The 3,163-nt window shown below is 40.7% G+C and overlaps 1 pseudogene across 1 annotated transcript; it reads right to left on the reverse strand.

Moving 5' to 3' along the window:
- Positions 1–1,616: 1,616 nt before the first annotated feature.
- Positions 1,617–2,121, reverse strand: LOC126957171 (succinate dehydrogenase [ubiquinone] cytochrome b small subunit, mitochondrial-like; annotated as a pseudogene). The gene has a single exon (XR_007726678.1). The product of XR_007726678.1 is annotated as a succinate dehydrogenase [ubiquinone] cytochrome b small subunit, mitochondrial-like (transcript).
- Positions 2,122–3,163: the final 1,042 nt, after the last annotated feature.

The raw sequence follows: 3,163 nt of genomic DNA on the forward strand, positions 1-3,163 counted from the left end.
GGGAATTAGTTTGTGCCTCCATTTTCACACCTGTTAACTGAGAATAGTGACACATAGGGTGTAAAATGAAATGGTCTCAGAATTTCAAGTCAAGAATTGTCCATCCTCCAACTTCACACCTCCTAGGATGGGTATCATCAAAAAACAGAAAATAACAAGTGGTGGTGAGGATGTGGAGAAACTGAAACCCTCATCCACTACTGGTGGGGATGTGAAGTGGTGCAGCCACCGTGGACAACAGTGCACAATGGTTAAACATAGGGTTTCCATATGATCAAGCAATTTTAGCCTGCATTAGGCCATTCTTGCATTGCTATAAAGAAATACCTGAGACTGGGCAATTTATAAAGGAAAGAGACTTCACTGACTCACAGTTCTGCAGGCTGTACAAGCATGGCACCAGCATCAGCCAGGCTTCTGGAGAGGCCTCAGGGAGCTTTTACTCCTGGTGGAAGGTGAAGTGGGAGCAGGCACATCACATGGTGAGAGCGGGAGTGAGGTTGGGGGGAGGTGCCACACATTTGAATATGTAGTGTATATGCTATTCAGTTGTGAATTGGTGGGACGCATGTAACAGCTTATCAACGTGGAGACACTGGTACTTGATAGCCTCTTAAGGAAAATTTGCTTCCAAATTTTAAGCTGGAAAGTCACTGGAATAACTTTTACAATACATGGCCTTTTATATTTCTGGTATGTATGTTAAGAACTGTGTACAAATTGAAATGTCTGTATTGATCCTCGGCCAATAAAATCTCAATTATGAAAGAAAAATGTGAATTTACTTCTTCCCATGAATTATCTTCATCTTTTATTTTTTAATTATACATTTTTTTCAAAATTATTTTCATAGAATACATTTTCACATTAGAGATTCCCATAGTGTGAACATAACGATTTATTACTTATGGTTTTATATTTGTGGACGGATTGTTTTAGAACAAGTAGAACAAATTTGAGGATTAAGTCTCAGTTTATACTTTGTAATAGTTTGATACATCTACAAGGGGAACCTTGCCCTTAAATGGAACCTCTCTATATTCAGAAGCACTCCAAGCTATTTTTCTTAAGATTTAGAAATTGATAATGTGAGATATCAGCATTTCCTAATTTTAAAATTTCCCTAGTATATGCAACCATCAGTAGGTGGTATCTACTGAATAGAGAAGGAAGTTTTAAAAAATTAAACACTATCTAAGTTTCTGCAAAGTTTTTATTCATGAATTAACAGTATTTCCCTTTGTCCACTACTCCCAGGGCAAATACAGAAGTTTGATCATATATTAATAGTAATAAAGCTGGATTCTCTTTAAGAGATTGATAAATTAAAAGGCTCATATATCATGTTTTGTTATACTATGAGTCTTTTGAGAAGCTGGGAGGCAACCCCATTAACTCACCAGAATACAGAACTCAGTCTCACAACTTCTTAGACAAAATTCCTCTCAAACCTTTTCCTTAAAGATTAAATTCTGAAAATAATCTTGTGATTAAGAGAAGAAGGCTGTCCACCAATGGACTCATCTGCTATTTCTTCCTGATTGTGAGTTGAACGGCATGACAACACAGAGGAAAAGAAGCATACATCAATTCTTCAAAGTATTAAGTCAGAAAGGTCAGAGCTTCCACAGCATGGCAACAGTTTTGCAGATGTCCACATCGTGATGGTTGAAATAGCAAAGCCCAGCCAAGTTTAAAACTGAAATTGCCAAAAGCCCTGCCTTGGCAGCTTTCTGCCAAACGTCCCTATGAACATAGTAACAACTTGTTCAAAGCCCCAGTGACCATGAAGAGTGAGGGTTGCAGCCAGGGAGTAGTCCATCGCAGAGCAAGGATTCAAATAAGCAGCCAGAAGCCGACCCAGGAGCAAAACACTGACAACCCTTTCACTAGTCCAGTGGAGACATGCAGTCTTGGAACCAGAATGGTGGCTCAGTGACAAGTGAATGTGCTGCACTCCACACCAGTCTGGTGTAGGTCGGTCCTGAAGAAATGCTGAGATATGAGCAGGTCTGAACACTGGGGTTTGCAGCAACAGAGCTCGGCTTCCTTGGGCACTGCAAAGGGCACTCAGCCTCCAGAGAACCGCCATCTTATTCCTGAGGGCTCAAGGACACCCACCAACCCCTGTCTTCACTCTTTCCCTTCCTTCCTTCCTTCCTTCCTTCCTTCCTTCCTTCCTTCCTTCCTTCCTTCCTTCCTTCCTTCCTTCCTTCCTTCCTTCCTTCCTTCCTTCCTTCCTTTCTCTTTTTTCCTTCCTTCCTTCCTTCCTTCCTTCCTTCCTTCCTTCCTTCCTTCCTTCCTTCCTTCCTTCCTTCCTTTCTTTCTCTTTTTTCCTTCCTTCCTTCCTTCCTTCCTTCCTTCCTTCTTTTTTAATTATACTTTAAGACCTAGGGTACATGTGCACCATGTACAGGTTTGTTACATAGGTATACATGGGCCATGTTGGTTTGCTGTACCCATCAACTTGTCATCTACATTAGGTATTTCTCCTAATGCTATCCCTCCCCTAGCTCCCCACCCCATGACAGGCCCCGGTGTTTGATGATCCCCTCCCTGTGTCCATGTATTCTAATTGTTCAACTCTCACTTATGAGTGAGAACATGTGGTGTTTGGTTTTCTGTCCTTATGATATTTTGCTGAGAATGATGGTTTCCAGCTTCATCCATGTCCCTGCAAAGGACATGAAATTCTTTCTTAATGGCTGCATAGTATTCCATGGTGTATATGTGCCACATTTTCTTAATCCAGTCTATCATAGATGGACATTTGGGTTGGTTCCAAGTCTTTGCTATTGTGAATTTTGCCGCAGTAAACATACGTGTACATGTGTCTTTATAGTAGCACGATTTATAACCCTTTTGGTATATAATCCTTTTGGTAATCCAGTAATGGGATTGCTGGGTCAAATGGTATTTCTAGTTCTAGATCCTTGAGGAATCACCACACTGTCTTCCACAATGGTTGAACTAATTTACACTCCCACCAACAGTGTAAAAGCGTTCCTATTTCTCCAAATCCTCTCCAGCATCTGTTGTTTCCTGACTTTTTAATGATCGCCATTCTAAATGGTATGAGATGGTATCTCATTGTGGTTTTGATTTGCATTTCTCTGATGGCCAGTGATGATGAGCATTTTTTCATATGTCTGTTGGCTGCATA

The sequence above is a fragment of the Macaca thibetana genome, chromosome 6, assembly GCF_024542745.1.
Source record: "Macaca thibetana thibetana isolate TM-01 chromosome 6, ASM2454274v1, whole genome shotgun sequence".
NCBI lineage: Eukaryota > Metazoa > Chordata > Mammalia > Primates > Cercopithecidae > Macaca > Macaca thibetana.